This window comes from Arvicanthis niloticus, chromosome 1 (assembly GCF_011762505.2).
Source record: "Arvicanthis niloticus isolate mArvNil1 chromosome 1, mArvNil1.pat.X, whole genome shotgun sequence".
Lineage (NCBI taxonomy): Eukaryota > Metazoa > Chordata > Mammalia > Rodentia > Muridae > Arvicanthis > Arvicanthis niloticus.
Window position 1 is genome coordinate 109,939,304 of NC_047658.1, and position 15,841 is coordinate 109,955,144.

Consider the following 15,841-nt stretch of genomic DNA (forward strand, 5'->3'; position numbering starts at 1 on the left):
CTGCGGGCGGTAACGTGACACCGCGACGCCCCTCCCCCTCGCCCCATCCCCCCCGCCCCCCGCGGGCTCCTTTGTCTGCAGGCGGGGGCTCGCGCAGCCGCGACGCGCGCGCCCCCTCGAACCATGGAGCTGGGCACAGCCCCTCAGCGATGCGGACGTCTGTGCAGGTCCCTCGGTCCCCGCGGCCCACGCTAGCCCTAGGACTGCGCCAACTGATTAGCGCTTTAACCTACCACTACCAGCTGGGTCCTGGCCCTGGCAGTACCATGGCTGGATCCACCCTCTACACCCAGGCCTGAGTATCTGCCTTCGAGGCATCTGCACACCTGCTGGCCCTAAGAACCTCTATCACGGAGTTAGAGACAGGGGTCACCTCCCTTCTTTTCCCGAGGAACAATACTTTGGAGATCTTAAGGGCCTGAACCAAGATCTGTAGCCTGATCTATAATAGGCCCACCTACCCAGGAAACGAGACACAAGTTGGGCCCAGCCTGGCCTGTACCTACATCCCGACACTCATAGAGATGCCCAGGACCTTAGATTTGGGTCAGGCCATATTCGGCCCCCCAGTTCTGCCTACTTTAATTGGCTGGAAGTAGTTGTGCTAGAAAAGAGGGAATGACCCACCCCTCCTCCACAGCAGTGCCTCTTGGAGGGGCCCTGGATACTCACACAAACACACCCGACGCGGCTTGACAGACCCCCCCCACCCCCGCCGCCGCCGCCAAAAGGAGTTCATTATTTAGGGCAAGGAGTCGAGAAGGTGACTCAGGCATGTGCCAGGAGCTGGTCCCCTCCCCCCCCCCCCCCCCCCCCCCGCCCTGGAGAACTAGGACTTCCGGACATACTTGAAAGGCCCTGCAGAGCCCCTAGCTCTCAGTTCCCAGCAGAGATGCCTGTGAGAATTCTGAGACAGAATCCTATGTACAGGGTTAGGTAGGTTGTACTAACCATGGAGTCAAGTCAAACCCTGAAGCCAGGGGCCAGACTGAACAGGTTGTCCTGGAACAGGTGAGAGACAGGTTTTGGAAGCTGCTCTGGTGGAGGGACCAGTGCCTGTGACCTGTAATGATATATTTTTCTCAGTACACGGTACTACAAGTCTCTCAGGACATCAGTATGTCACAGTATTTTTCTTGAGTAAAATAAAAATAATGAAGGCTTCCAAGGGGCCCCACGAACCCCTGGCTAAAAGCTAACTAAAATCTGCTAGCCCAGGGTCAGAAGGAGGCAGAGCTTTGTTTTATCCCTGTGTCAAAGCCACATGGGCCTCTCCAGAGACCCTGGGCACAGGACCACACTTGTTAATGAGCACCTGGCCTCTGGGGTCTCCCCAATAGTCCGAATGCCCATGCTGCAGCTGACAAGGATGGCAAGGATAGAGAAGGTCCACCCTGCCCACAATCCAGGCCAAAGCTGCGGAGAGAGCTAAACACACTCCCTGTGGTGTGGAGCTATCAGGCCCTATTTGTTGAGAGAAGCTTTTTCCAGGACTAGCTGAGTTGTAGTGCAGACTACCTCACTGGGCATCAGTCTGGCTAGGGCACCCCTACCCCGGGTTGCCTGTATCACTTTCTCCTTTTTTACTCCTATTTCTTCTGCTTATTTGTCCGTCTCAACACAGGTAAAAGTGACCCCTCTGCAAGTCTGTAACGGTGAAATTCCATCAATGCGAGCTAGCATCAACAGACCTGTTAGGCACACCGCTTCCAGGAGCAGGGTTAAGTTCCCCACCTAGCCCTCCAACCCAAGGGACCTGTAGGTAAGTAAACATCTGTCTGGCTACAAGAATCGTCTTCTATTTTTGACATTAAAAATACGTCCAAAGGAAACAAGAACATTTTTACTGTGTTGCTTCGGAGAGTTGGGGGATGGAGTGCTGGTCTGGTTCCCCGGGCTCATCGCGCACACGTTTCCTGACTTCTTTCTTGTGTGCTGTGGGACCTCTCTCCCTTGGACCTGGTGAGCAGAATGAGTCTCTCCCTCAGTCTTCACCCATACCCTTGGGGAGTGTGTATACTTCACCTCTTGCCTCTCCCGCAGCACCCAGAAAAAAAGAAAAAAAAAAAAAAAAGCACACATCCAAATTCAAAGACCAGTTTCTGCCACCAATTGTTGGCGAAACTTCTTTGTGCACCCAATTACATTACAGCCATGGGAGCTGTTTTTCTGTGTACCCACCTGGCTGGCCGAATGGGGAACAGAGGGCTGTGGCAAGGCTCCCGCACAGCCTCTCTGCCAGTGATTGGAGTACGAGATAAAATTTGAAAGCTGGGGGGGGGGGGGTAGAGGGGGGTTAGGGGGAGTGACTCAGCGGTAAAGCACTTGAAAAGTACGTACACTGGTTCTGGGTTCCATCCCCAGCACCAAAAATAAACGAATGAATGAATAAATAGATAAATAAATTTTGTGTCCTAAATCGCTAAAAGTTAGGAGCTGAGTCCACGGTGCGGCTACCGACTGAAGCTAGAGCACACAGCAGGCAGGCGGACACTTCAACAGTATGTTCCGAGGAGGAAATGGGCTGGCTATATTAAAACCTTGCTGTGGCTCCTAGGTGATTAAGGCCAGCTTAACCTACACCCTCCAGTTCCTCGAACCAACTCTGAGATTTGATTAGTGAATTGTAATGCAGGAAGGCTCTTGGCCCCAGCCCTCCTGCCCTTTAATTCTTAGAGGAGACTGGAGCAGCTAAACCAGCTCAGTTTCCCGGAACGTCCCGGGATCACACTCACACTAACCCGCATAGCTAGTCAGCTACGGGGACTCCGGGCACCCTGAGGAAGCCAAGCCGGGTGCTCAGGGTCTTCCAGTCCCTAGCCGGAGCAGAGTCCGAGTCCAGGAGGCCTGTCCTTGGCTTCATGCTGCCCCCTAGTGGATGACTTGGGCAACACCAGTTTCTTGGCTGCCTCATGCCTCCCTTTCCTGCCTGCGTGGATGGCTCTCCTGGTCATCCACATCCCTGACCCAGAGCCCCAGGTTCTGGGGCCCTCCTGGAGTAACCAAGTGTAGAGTTAAGATTTGTCTCCCCTCTGGCCCTTAAAGCTGCCTTCTCAGATTCTAAGACCCTGAGCTGTCATATCAGATAAATTAAGGCCTTGAAGAATTTTCCATGAAACCATGAGCCACATGTCACCCATCCATCAAGGAAGGTGGAGAATGCAGGTCCAGGGTCAGGACTAGAGGGAGAAGGCCGAAGGGCTGGGTGACACACTTTGTTGCCTCTGGAGACTCCCGGAGGGTCATGGACAAAGAGCAGTCCTTCCACAGTCCTTCTGGGGTTTCTCCATGTGGGCGGCAGGGGTCCAGCTGCCTTCCTGATGATGATGCACCTTCAAGAAGTCCAAAAGTGTCTCCATCTTTTAGCCTAGTGCGGGCTCTGACCAGCATCTGATTTGGGCTCCCCTCTTGCTTTCATCCAGCACCCTAGAGAGAGAGAGAACAGGGCAAAGACAAAGGCTCAGGGAAATTCAGCATCCTGCCTGAGATCACTCAGCAGTCAGAGAGTCACTGGCCTCGATCTTAACGAACACTTGGACCGAGCCCTTGATGGAGTTTAACTCTGTTTGCGATGGCATGGCGGGAGCCCCTGGAATGTCCCCCACACAGTCCCCCCCCCCCCAAGCCTCCAACTCCTGCCCTGTTGGTTGGGCTGGAGGGGTGTGTGCGGTTGCAGAAGAACCCCGCCGCCCCCAGCAGTAAGCAGCTCCCTGCACTCACTTGGCGGGGCCCCAGGCGGGCGCAGGGCGAACGCCCTCCCGCACCAGTTCCCGCGCTCGGCTCGCCCCGCCCCCAGGACGGGCTGTTCTTGGGGCGGTTGCCAGACACGTCCTCCGCAGGTGCCGGCCTCTCTCCGGTGACGCGGCCACATGCGGCCCAGGCTCCGATTACAGGGCCTGCCTTGTACTCGGGGTCCGGGCTGGGGGTCCTCACTCCCCAGGAATGGGTGGGAGGGGCAGGGCAGGCCCTGCAGAGGGAGACTACGAACAAGGAACAGCCGCAGGCAGGAGCCGCCCCCAGACACGTGCGGCGGCCGCCTCGCCGCAGCCCGCCGGGGTTTGGAGGCGGGGAGCCTGCGCCCAGTTGCATGACTTGACTAGACCCAGGACCCAGTGTTCTAGAAGTCCAGGACCACTGGGCACCCCAGGATCCTGATACCCGTCTCGGGGATGAGCGAGTTTAAAGGGCTGGTGCGAATCGAAGTCAAACACTGGGCCAGCCCCAAACCCCCAGCCTTCACTCTTTCCACAGACCGTGTGCAACGCTGGGTTCCCGGGTCCAGCGGCCCGCTTTGCCAAGGAAATGAAAACGTATATCTTGTACTCCTGGATTCCCTTCCCCCACGCCCCTTTCTTGTTGGTACTAGTAAGACTCACAATCAGGACCTCCTGCCCAGGATCCCTTGGTCCCTCCAAGTCACCTCTTTGGCCTAGCTTCCAATAGCTACAGTGTCAGAGGATCCCAGGACCTGCTGAAAAGGCTAGGGGATAGTAAGAAAGAGAGTCCACACCCTACAGAGAGAGAGAGAGAGAGAGAGAGAGAGAGAGAGAGAGAGAGAGAGAGAGAGAGAGAGAGAGAGAGAGAGAGAGAGAGAGAGAAACAGAGACACAGAGACAGAGACACCCCACCCCAGACAGAACCTCAGGGGTAAAGGGAGTTGCCAAAAGATACTTTACTTTGAGACAGTCTTCTGGTGGACTAGCTTCAAACTCAATATGTAGGCAAGGATGACTTAGTTCTGATCCCCCTGCCTCCGTCTCCTAAGTGCCAGGATTCAGATATGCAGCACATGCCTGGTTTCTGTAGTGCTGGGGGTGTGTTAGCTAGACAAGCACTCTAACAACTGAGCTGTGTCCCTGGACCACAAGACTTCTAGATGGTAGTTGAGCCCCTACTTCATGTGACCTCACTCAATCCTGAAACAGCCCTGTGAAGGAACCAAGGCCAGAGAGGTGGGGTGACTGCTCAGGATCCCGCCATAAATGGAATATGCTCACCCGGGCCCTGAACGGTCAGGGCCAGGGGGCTGTCTTCCCTTTCTGCCTTCACACAGCTCCTACTACCCCCTTCCATGCAGGCCTCCCTGCGTTGTGTTTTAAGACAGCAGTTACCAGGCTGCAAGTTGGACCAACATCACCTGGAACAGCTCCATCTTCACAATGTCTCCTCCAGGCCCCATGCTGGGTGGGGTGAGGGGTTCTTCCCTATCTGAGTTGCTCAAGGGTGGGAGGTAAGAGTGGCTACCACAGGCTACTGCAGAGAGGCCTCCGGCCACCTCAAGACCAAGGCTGGAGTCCTTCTGCCCCCTGGTGGTCTAAAACCACATTTCAGCAAGAGTGTGTCACCCACTGGACCCCCCAACCGGGCTTGTAGAAAGCTAGTGCTGCCCACCCACACAACTGTGCCTCACACCTGAAGGTGACTTGACATGGCTCATGCTGTTCTGAGGCTGCATGCCCTCATGATTATGCTTTTCCCCAGTGTAGCCAGTAAGAATTGTTAAAAGCCTTTGTACATGGGGAGCCAGAGCTATGACTCACACCTTAGCCAAAGCGGCCATTAGCCCGTGAGCCTGTCTTCTCCTTGGAGACTGGTAAGTAGCAGGACAAAGGAAAGGAAGGCCAGATGCAGGGTCAAAGAGCCTGCTCTAAAGACTGAAGGTGTCCTGTGTGGTGGTACAAGCTGTCAAGTCCAGCACTTGGGAGGCAGAGGCAGACAAATTTCTGTGTTCAAGGCCATCCTGGTCTATATAGGGCTACAAAGTGAGACTATGTCTCAAAAAAAAAAAAAGACTAAGACTAAAAGACAGAGGGGGAAAAGCCCAAAGGAAATGGGGTCTTTCTTCCACCATTCTGAGCCTTCCCCATCCCCACCCCTCTCATCCTCACCCCTCCTTTCTAGCCCCACCTGCTCTCTCACTACCACCCCCCACAACCACTCCCCCAACCTAGCCTGCCTCCAGTGCTACTGACTTGTTTCTCTCCCCTAAATTTCCCTGCACAAAACTCCAAGCCTTAGAGATGGCTGGGCCTGTCTCCTGACACCCCCTTCTTGGGCCTAGGTGACCCTGTGTGTGGATACAGGAGTGCCTTCAGATTCGAGGAACAACAGAGAAGGCTTAGCAGCCCTCAGGACACATGGGCCCCACAATCATTGGTTCTTCATAGGAGGGTGGCTGTAGGCAGAACCCCAGGTCTGTGAGCACCCAGCCCTCTCAGCTGGTTGTGAGAGAATGAGAAAATAAGAGAGGAGGTTCTGAAGAGGCCACCGGAGCCAGGCAGCGAAGGTCAGAGGTCCCATCCCAGAAGGCTGTCAGAAGTGCCCTACCACACTTGATGGGGGTGGGGGTGGGAGAGACAAGTGCAGGTGAAGGCTCAATTAGAGCTGCATTTGTTTACTGGCTGTCCTCGGGCTAGCATGTGGCCCTCTCTGTGCCTCTGCTTTCTCCTTTGTGAGGCTCCTATAGAGGCTTGAGGACCAAGTAAGAGGCATGTGAACTGTCAAAACAAGCCTCCCCTCAACGGTGCCTCACTACCTCTTTCCCTTGGTCGCCCCTAACAACGTGGAGAGGAAGGCGCAGACCCTTCCAGGTGACCCCCCTCCCACTGTGTTGCAAAGAAAACTGTACATTTCCTTTGATCCCAGGGGTGGGGGTGGGGGGTGGCGCTAAGGGAGACTCAGACCACAACAAAAGCACTTGCACCAGTAGTCACGTGGGGTCCCCTAATCCGCAGCCTAATTACCAGCTCTGACAACACAACCCCTCCCCCAACAAGTCAGCAGTGGCCCATTCCTTCAGTCTCTGCACACAAGTGCAGCCACTCGGTGCTGTATCCACTTCTGGATGCTGATCACTGCATCTGGAATTTCACCCAAGTGTTCCCAAGCTCTGGTCTCTATGTGCCAATAATTGTGTTTAATCTTTGGGAGAGTCAATGAGGCAGAGAGCAAGGTTCACCCCCACATCCTAGATGGGAAAACTGAGGCTGGAGAGGGCAAATGCTTTATCTAAACTTGGTCATTTGTGTTGACTGAAGAGCCCTGCGTGAGTGTCCCCATGCATGTTAGCAGTCCCTGTGCTGAGCCCCACCTTCCTCTGCTACCACCTTGTGTTACCCCAGACTATTATTTTGAGTGAGATTTTGTTTAGACGAGGTCTTCTGTGAAGCCGAGGCTGGTCTCCAACTCACAACTCTATCTCAGCTTCCTTAGTGCTGAGATTGTTGACAACAACAACGCCCAGTTTCCAGTAGGCTGGTGCTGAGCCTTAACTACGCCTGGATTCCAGCCCTAGAGAACATGGAGGGTCTGAGCCTGTGCCCGATTATCCCAATGTTCTTCCCTGCGTGTTAAATCAGGGCACAGAGGAGAAACACCTGTTTTAGAATAACTATGCCTAGAAGCTGAGCCCTCTGGGTATGTGGGGAGGGGGAGCGGGGGCTTCGAAGGAGGTGGGCAGAGAGAGAAGGAGCCCCAGTAAAGGCCCAGCAAGACTGGAGACAGAAGGAATTTCAAGGTGTTACTCTGTGTCACATCGATAGACTAAAGGGATCTGTGCCCAGCTGGGCAAGGGATATACCCACTCAGAGAGGCCATGTATGACTGTGCCAGGCAGAACCCAGGGTAGAACCCATGGCTAGGCTCTGATAGGCTGCCCTGGTTTGGAAAATGTGTTCCAGAGCCAGTGGGAACAGAAAGACTCCTGTCCTCAGTGGCTGTTCCCTGGGTTGAGCAGTTGTACCTGAGGGCCTAGGCTAGGGGCAGCAGAGGTCTCAGAAACCCACCCAACTAACCAAGTATGGTGATGCATTCCAGAGGCAGCAGGCAGGTCTCTGAGTTCAAGGCTAGCCTGGTCTACGCAGTGAGTTCCAGGCCAGCCAGGACTTCATAGTGAGACCCAGTCTCAAAAGAGAGAGGGAGAGGGTGGCAAGGGAAGGAAACACTGAAAACTGCTCTTCACACCAGTAATCCCAGCACTCAGGAGGCAGAGGCAGGAGGATTGCCTGACTCAAAAAAAAAAAAAAAATACCAGGTCTGGAGAGATGGATCAGAGGTTAAGAGCACATACGGCTCTCCCAGAGGACTTGAGTTGGTTACCACCACCCACGTCATGCAGCTCATACCTGCCTAGACCCCAACAGCCTATGACCCTGGCCTCTAGAGGGACCTGCATATGAACAGTCACTCTCACATGTACGGGCACAGACAAACATACACATGTACACACACAACTCAACCCCTAACTTAAAATAATAAAAATAAATATTTAAAAATACAAACAAAAAATAAACCCTGTCCCTCTTCACTGGGACACAGGGGCAGTTCTCTGCCTCATTGTCTCTCCCAAAGATTAAACACAATTATTGGCACATAGAGATCAGAGCTTGGGAACACTTGGGACAGACAGGGTGAAAATCCAGATGCAGTGGGCAGCATCCAGAAGGTGATACAGCACCGAGTGCCAGGGCTCCCTCACACTGCTCTCTGGTCTGATTAGGAGCCCAGCAGGGATGCCATAGTGGTCTGTGTGGCTTCCAGAGATAAGAGACAGGAGAGCCCTCCGTTCCGATAAAGAAAGCCAAGTGTCCCCAACCAATTATGAGCCTTACCAGCTCCTACCCTGATATCTGGTCATCTGGTCTGGGTTAGAAAAATGGGACCAGGCTCGGCAGACTGCACCTCAGCTATCACTCTGATGCTCAAAAGACACTTTTATAGACTTCTGGGGAAGCCGTAATCAGTCTCCATTATCAGTGTCAACGGGACCGTATAAACTCCCAGGGAACAGGCCTACAGTGGGGCTTAGTAGATGATGGGAACCCATAGGCCTAGTCTGGATCCTTTACTTTGTCGCCTCAAGTCAGTCTACAGGCTGTTTCCTGGCGCCAGCACCAATAGCCTGAGAAGCTGCAGCTTTCTGAGAGCAGGAGAGCAAGCTGTAAACCTGGGCGCCGCCTGCTGGCCAAGGTCTGAAACTTCACCCACTTTGGCAGAGAAGGAACCTGGGGCAGGTTGAGACCTCAGGAGCCCGAGCAGAGAGCTGTTACAACTACCTCGAATCCTACCCCTTCTCTGTGCCCACCCCCAATCAAAACCATGTTATTCCCAAAGTCACAGAGGTGATTCCAGACTTCTCAAATGAATTTTTGAGAAAATTCATTGAAAATTCTTGGAAAATGCTCATGTCGGGCCACAGGAGGTAGAGCACACACCTAACTGCACACAGGTCCTGAGTTCTAGCCCAGCAGTCATAAGCAAACTCAGACACAATCCCACACTGTCCACTCCCTTGTAATCTATTCCCTCGGCCGACAAGCCCAGAGCCCTCATCCTTCAGTAGAAGTCTTCCACTGAGGGCAGCTCCATGCAGCAGGGCTGGTAATGGAGTTAGCTTCCCTAATTGCTACCCAGTGTCTCAGGTCAGCTCCTGACAGACCTAACTAAGACCCACAGCCTCATCCCCTTCCAGCTGGACCATGGCAGAAGCTGCCTATGGTGGCTGTCTCCCAGCTCCTCAGCAGCTCCCGCAACCAGGATATATCCCTCTGCAAACCGACACCAGACCAGACCAGAAGCCAATACTGCCAGTTAGAAAATGACTTCCAGGTTTGATGGTTTCAATGAGATGTCCCCCATAGTCTCTGGTGTTAGATAGGTGGTCCCTAGCTGGTGATGCTGTTTTCGGGGGCTTAGGAGGCCTTTGAGGAGCTGTGTCACTGGGGGCAAGCTTTGTGAGCTTAAAGGCTCACACCATGTGGAAGTCACCCTTTCTGCTTCCTGTTTGCAGTTCAAGGTACGAGTTCTCAGCTTCCAGCTCCAGCTGTCATGAGTCTGTTCCACCATCATGGACTCACAGCCCTCTGGAAACATTAACCCAAGTGACCTCTTTCTTTTACAAGTTGTCTTCCTTGGGGTGTTTTTTTTTTTTTTTTTTTTCACAGCTTAGAAAAGCAAATGATACAGAAGTTGGTACCAGGAGTAAGTTGTTGCTATGAAGGCCTGACCATTCTGGGTTTTTGAAAGAATGTGGAAGACATTGGGGTGGGGGGGTGGAGAGAAAGCAGTTAAATGTGATAAATAGAGTTTAGTAGGCCATCTTAATATCCTGGAAGACATTAGTTCCAGGAGAAACGAGAGAACTGTGGCAGCCTGACTCAAGAGATTTCAGAAGGGAACAATATTAGCAACTGAGCTAGAAATGACTCCTGTGATATTTTGACCACAAGAATGAATTTGCTTTCTGTCCTTGTCTTCAGAGTTTGCCTGAGGCTAAGTTTAAAAATAATAGGGTAATTTTATTGACAGAGAAGACCTCAAGACAGTCTGATACTGACTCTATTGCCTGTTTATTAGCGATTACTCTTAGGCAGATCTACAGTGAAAAATAACAAGGGGGTGGAAAGAAATGCAAAAGGTGTAGTTTGGAGAGGGAAGGACACTGGCCAGATTAGCACTACAGGCAAGGCGTGTGCTGGAAGAGGGGCTGCGGTTCTAAAAGCTGCAGACGGGCGCCATCAGGAGAGGCCTCATGTGCACCGGAATAGAGCTAAGCCTCCAAACTGTAAAAGCGAGCATAAGGAATTTTCTGTTCCTGGAAAACAAGTGTAATCAAAGCTGCCGTCAACATGCTGTGTAGGGGCAACGGCCTACCACAGGCTGGCAGCAAGCTTCAAGGTGCTGGCCATGTGGTGCTGGCTTTAAAGTCACAAAAGAGAAGGAGTCATGAGATCTTTCTCCACGGTTTCAGGCAATGTATGACAGGAGAGGCCCTACCTGACAGCCTTGAGAAGACAAGAGGCCCTGAAAGGCCAGAGCCATAGTATATCTGTCAGGAAGAGCGGCAGACAGGAAGTGGAACCAGCCCAAGAGAGAAAAGTAGGCTGCAGGCAGCAAAATCTGAAAAGTAGGGACCTCTAAATCCTCTGACATGACACACTGGTGTTACAGGCTTTAGAGTTGTCCTTGGTGGGTTTCCATCTTACTTGGTCCTAGACTCATGCCATTTCCGCGCTGTGTCCCCATACAGCCCTTTAGTAACTTTGAGAATGGTAATATACATATTCAGTATCATTGTATGTTAGAAGTCTGTCATTTGCTTTTTTTTATTTTGCAAGGTGTTACAGTCAAGAGATTGCCTTGAGTCTCAGAAGACACTGCAGACTCCTGAACATTGTTGAGACTGGGAGACTGTGGAGGCTTTTGAAACTGGACTAGATGCTCTTTGAAGTATGATATGGCCACAATGCCTATGGGGGGATGTCAAAGAGTGGTGGTTTAAATGAGAAGTACCCCCACAGGCTTGGGCATTCGAGTAATTGGCTTAGAGTTGGTAACACTGTTTCAGGAAAGCTTAAGAGATGTGGCCTCATTGGAGAAGTGTGTCAGGGGAGCGGAGCTAGAGAGTTCTCACAGCATTTCAAGTTCACTCCCTCTGCTTCCACTTATAGTTCAGGCCATGCACTGTCAGCTTCCAGGCCCAGCTCCCATGCCTCAGCTCTGCCACCGTGGACGGTTATGCCCCTGGAAATATAAACCCTAATAGCCTCTTTTTTCCCTAAGTTGTCTTGTTCTCGGTGTTTTGTCACAGCAATAGAGAAGTAACTAATACACACACCGCTGAGGTGTTATCTGTCTCCCTCAACGCAGACACTTTAAACAAGCTAATGAAAAGTGCTAGGGCGGGAGAGATGTCTCCGTGGTTAAGAGCACTGACTGCTCTTCCAGAGGTCCTGAGGTCCAGCAACCACATGGTGGCTCACAACCATCTGTAAGGGGATCCAATGCCCTCTTCCAGTGTGTCTGAAGACAGCAACAGTGTACTCACATACATAAAATAATAAAAATTACGTCTTAAAAAAAGTAAAAGATGTATACTGCTGACAAAACAGTTTAGTCAGGAGAGTGTTTTCCCAGAAGCAGCTTGATATTCCAGTGCTGTGGAGGCTGGCAGAGACTGGAAATCCCTGGGGTCCCAGTAAGACTGCTGAGGAATAAATAATACCTGATACTGACCTCTGACCTTTACAGGCACCTACATACATGGACCTACGTAAAGGACGTAGACCCATTGCTCAATGCATTTTGATTCCAGGACATCAGAGAAGCCAGCTGGAACTGACCTGAAAGCCCCTCCCTGCTGGCTAGCTTTCATAGTGCTAGAAGGGGCTTTGCAGGCCACAGGGAGAGAGAAGCCATCCAAGGTCTTACCCAGCAATAACCCTGCATGCTACAACACCAACCCACCAAGCAGGATATACCCACTGGTGCAATCATGGTGTGAGTGTTCTGGGGGTCGCCAATCACTCTTGGTTTGGACCAAGTCCTGCTTCGCAGCAGGGAATTCATCCCTGGTACTATAAACTCAGTCAAAGACATGGCGTGGGAGGTCACGGGCTCTAGGAATCTACTGCTGTTGTCTTGCTAAGTGAGTGTTATCAAACTGCCTTCTAAATGTTCATTTGTAGACATCGATTAGTGCTGTTCTTAGTCTTAGCCAGAGAAGCTTCTCTCTGCAGTGAGCAACAGCTAATGAAGGAACTCATAACTCAAAGTGCTGAGAATACGAGATTGTTGGGAGCCCAGCCCTAAATGGGGCGTCTGTATCAGCCTGACCTCCAAGGCTCAGGGCTCAGAAAGAATGTAAGAGCCAGAGGATCAGAGGACTGGAAGGAAGGCTGTGACATACTGTCTTCTGGTTATTGTATCCATGAACTCACTGTAGCCATGGTTACCTGAACAAGATCAAGACAACGGGATCAGTCGACAGTCCAACACGTGGCATTAACAAGACTGGAGAGAGGGAGAGAGAGAGAGAGAGAGAGAGAGAGAGAGAGAGAGAGAGAGAGAGAGAGAGAGACAGAGACAGAGACAGAGACAGAGACAGAGACAGAGACAGACAGAGAATGAAAGAGGAAGGAGATATATTGGAGGTTATGACGGGAAATGGGAAGAGAAAATTAAGTGTGCAGTGCAATCAAGATACATTGTATACATGCACGAAATTGGCAAAAAATAAATAATACTATCTTCCTTTAAATAGGTCACAGCCTGCACACAGTAGGTACTCAATGGTTATGGGATGAAGGAGGTTCCTGCTTCACAGACACATCATTAGGGCCAGGAAATTATATAGGCAGTACCTGTCCTCTCAGGGAAGGCCCGGGCTGTCCTGAACCCCAGCACACAGTAGTCACTATCTCTGCACATGTGGCCATGTTCACACCCCTCTATTTTTGCCCCTAGCCCCACAGGACCCCTTAAGGCTAAGCCCTATCAGGTGTTCTCAGTCGCCTGAGCTCACCCCTGAGCCCTGTCACACTGTGCCTGACCTACACCTGATACACTTGTGCCCTCCTTAGGAGCCTGCTGAGAAGCTGCCTCTCAGCCCGGACCCAGATAAGAATCAGCCCTTTCTACAGCTGTCTGGATTGGTCTCCTTGGCAGAACAGTGGCCCCATGTGAGTGATACTGGTCCCTAGAGAAAGCTACTTCCTCTTCAGGAGGCAATTCCAGGTTCTAGGGTTCCCTGTTCCTCTCTAACTAGAAGGGCAATTTTTCCACACTCCCTCACAACCAGGAAGTGCCCTACCCCTCCAGAACCTGTTTAGAACAAGCACAAAAGCTAGAATCATTCGGCCTACTTGTTTCCCACAACTGCAAGCTCTGTTTGTTGGTGAGTAGCCTGGCCCCTTGTTGTTTATCATGAACACTGGAGGACCTTTGCCCTCCCCAGCTGTCCTGAGGCAGTCTTACTCATCCCCCCCCCCAAACTCTGCCCCCAAAACCCTGGCATCAGTAAAGATGTCACCTGCACACTGGGTAAGAATTAACCCAAGTAGAGAGCTGACCTGACAGGAACTATCCTTCATTTCTACTCCCATGGAGTCCAGAAGGACCTGGACTCTGGTCTTTCCCCAGGAGTCCTGAGATTCCTGACCCCCAAGTTCTCTCCTTTCCGTAATCAGCCTTCCTTTCATCCCTCCTGGAAGCCTTGGCTAACTGGGTCTCCTCCAACCCTCAGAGACCGGTGATGGGTTCCTAGAACCTCTTGGCAGAGGACTTGGCAACACTTGCGTCCACACTCAAAGCACGTCTCCCATCCCAATTTTCCCACTGGAATCTACCCCAAACATACTGCACATACCTGGGAACAGAGCCCTGGGTCTGACCCATTGGTTAGAATGCCAATGGCCGTGCCCCTGACTGCCCAGTTTGAGGCATGCTCTCACTGGGCATCCCTGGGCACCCCATGTCTGTCCCACCCTGTCACAATTCCTCCGTTTCTGATCTGCTGAGCTGGGGTGAGCACGCAGCAAAGGAGATCTGATTTTGATATTGTGGCCTGTGGCTTGACCCCCTACTCGGCTGCGAGGTAGAGAGGTGGGGGCGGGCCTGTAATGGAGCGTCGTGTCTCCTAGCAGTGATCAATCTGTCTGGAGAGGAATGATTATGGATAGTACTGGCCTGGGCCAAACTAGATCAGAAGAGTGTGTTCCCCGGGTTCCCTCAGCGGTGTCATCAGGGCCAGAGTGCTGCCCCTTCAGAAATGCATGAACAGTGCAGACAGGATGACATGGAGGGGCTGGGGGGGGGGGGGCATTTCTATAGCTTCCAGGAGCCTCTTGGTCAGTGGAGAGAGATTTGGCACCCAAGAACTGCCCACACAAGTGTAGTATCACTGTGCCTTCCCTGGCTTCTGCTTTTCCTTCTTCTCCTGGATCCCAGAGCCATCCCCCCTCCTCTTCTTCCTCCTCCTTCTTGTCTTCCCTCCCCAACCCTAAATGGACAGACACCCTGTGCTGCATGAGGGGTCCGAATTCCAACTTCCTCGGAACCATAGTCCAGTGCAGGGCCGAAGCCTAACACTGGGAATCTCTCAAGCCTCGCTGGGGAGGGGGGTGGTGTGTGAAACGGAGCCTCGGGAGGCGTGTCTTGATTGGCCAATGAATACTCAGAGATTGTGTTGCGGGCAACCCCAGATCTCAGGGTGGGTGGAGCGAGCTCCCGGGCGGGAGGACCAGCCCTGGTGAAGTGGGAGGATCCAACTATTGTCGGGTGGGGCCTTTCCGGCTCACTTACGGAAGGGCCTGTATCAAGAAGCTCCTGGGAGGGCTCACCCACCCGGAATACAGCCCACTCTCTCCCGGCGAAAGCAGGTACCCGAGCTCACCTGTTGAGCTTCCAGAAGCCAAGATGCCTCAGCTCGGGGCCCTTGACGAGATGTCGGGCAAAGGCAGTGGGGCCCTAACGGTGGAACCAGGCAAAACTTTCAGAGGGGCTCAGACTGGCTGCAAAATCCGGTTCCCACCCGTGGAGGAAGTTAGGAGGGAGGAAAACACCCTACTGTGAGGCTGAGCTGCTCTGCAAGGATGAGGTCTGAAGACAGCTGAGCTTTGTCCCGTAGTCTGTACTCCACTGCAACTCCAGACACTGGAGCTGGAGACAGGTCCCTGAAAAAGGAAGGTGGGGCCAAACGGGCCCCTGCATGATTTTACATCATCCCTGTACCCACCAAAAGCAATAGTCGGAAACCACACCTGCCTGCATTTCCTCTAGAAATAAGGCATGAGGGTCTCCCCGAGGAGGACACCTGGGTCTTGGCTAAATGCCCCCTTTCAGGCTGAGGTGCCCCCTGCAGGGTCGGATGCCCTGTCTTCTCTTCTATCGAGACTATGACCTAAACCAGTAGCTGGCAGGTGGGAAGGGTAGCTGACCCATTCTTGAAGGTCGTGGTAGCTGGAGAAGCTGGAGAGCTCTGCAGTCCGCCACTGTCTTCTCCCTCTCCTACAGACACCCCTTCCAACCTGGTGAGTCAGCATCCTGCCAGAATCAACAGGACTTT

At 52.5% G+C, this 15,841-nt stretch overlaps 1 long non-coding RNA gene across 2 annotated transcripts; it reads right to left on the reverse strand.

The window, feature by feature from the left end:
• Positions 1 to 827: 827 nt before the first annotated feature.
• On the reverse strand, positions 828 to 15,813 carry LOC143434664 (uncharacterized). Of its 2 annotated transcripts, none has more exons than XR_013104318.1 (6): positions 15,714 to 15,813; positions 15,344 to 15,449; positions 15,170 to 15,243; positions 3,215 to 3,426; positions 1,848 to 1,959; positions 828 to 1,063 (listed from the first exon to the last, which is right to left on the reverse strand). It is a non-coding gene; the product is annotated as an uncharacterized LOC143434664 (long non-coding RNA). The 2 variants fall into 2 exon arrangements; XR_013104316.1 differs by having other exon boundaries at positions 2,742 to 3,426; positions 15,344 to 15,480; positions 15,714 to 15,775.
• Positions 15,814 to 15,841: the final 28 nt, after the last annotated feature.